This window comes from Penaeus monodon, chromosome 20 (genome assembly GCF_015228065.2).
Source record: "Penaeus monodon isolate SGIC_2016 chromosome 20, NSTDA_Pmon_1, whole genome shotgun sequence".
Lineage (NCBI taxonomy): Eukaryota > Metazoa > Arthropoda > Malacostraca > Decapoda > Penaeidae > Penaeus > Penaeus monodon.
Genome location: NC_051405.1, coordinates 38,083,535 through 38,084,679, shown reverse-complemented (window position 1 = coordinate 38,084,679; position 1,145 = coordinate 38,083,535).

Sequence of the window (1,145 nt, the reverse complement as noted above, 5' to 3'; positions counted from 1 at the left end):
GATATCATTAGTGAAGAACGGGCGACAAAAATTTACTTAAAACTCTACTTTCTAGAAAGCTCTTAAAATGTAAAAAAACACACACTCACACAAAATCTATCTATCATTATTCTTTATCATCTATTTATTCTTATTTATTACATTATATATACCCTTAAAATTTATCTATCCCTTATGTATTAAAATTCACTTCATACGATTCGCACTAACATACTATTCCCTACTAATTTACTACTATTTACATTTTTTACTTATAGCTTTACTTGTAGATTTTTTGTATCTATTACTTACTATTTATGTTCATTACTTACCAATGTAAATTATTTAGTTGTTGTTTAAAAAATTTACTTCTGTGAACACTTATCACGCTATTCAAACTTTTATATGTACTTATGCAATAAATTATTTTCTTATCTTTTACCCATCTTTTTAATAATTTATAACTCATTTATCTACCCCTTTTTGCATTTTATATGTACTTATACAATAAACTATTTTCTTATTTTACCCATCTTTTATTCATATTTATATTCTCATTTATCTACCCCTTTTTAACTCTTCATCCTTTCTCGAAAGTTACAGAATATTTCGTGAATTCCCTCTTTTTCACACTTTTCTAATCTCGTTTTCCTTTTCCCTACAGTGCTTTGATTTCAGTTGATAATGTTCAGTTCAGGTTCAAAAATATGTAAAAAGAAATCCTTGTTTTTTATTATACAGAGCGAACTGTTTTCAAAAGATAACCCTTACTTTTTAGTCCCATTTTAATATTATGGGAAAAAACGTAATATATGGAGAGGCTCATGCTATATTATCTAGCGCAGAAGCTTCGAAACATCAAACATGTGTAAGTTACGGAGGGTTAATCCAGCATTAACTTTAAATGATAATTTAACACTTTCCCAAGCTTAAACCAAACCATCTTTTTTTTTCCGCAGGCGAAGTCCTTTATCAACAAGCGACACTTAATCCCTATTAGTGTAATAGTCAAGGGGGAATTAGACTAAGCTCTGGCAGGAAGTACTAAAAGTGGGAATCTGGAAAATGTGTCGTGAAAGAAGGCTGGGATGTTGATGTCAAAATTCTTATATGTTTCGCGTGAAAGTTGGTGGTGTTCGCAAATGCACATGTACTTAGGTATTAAA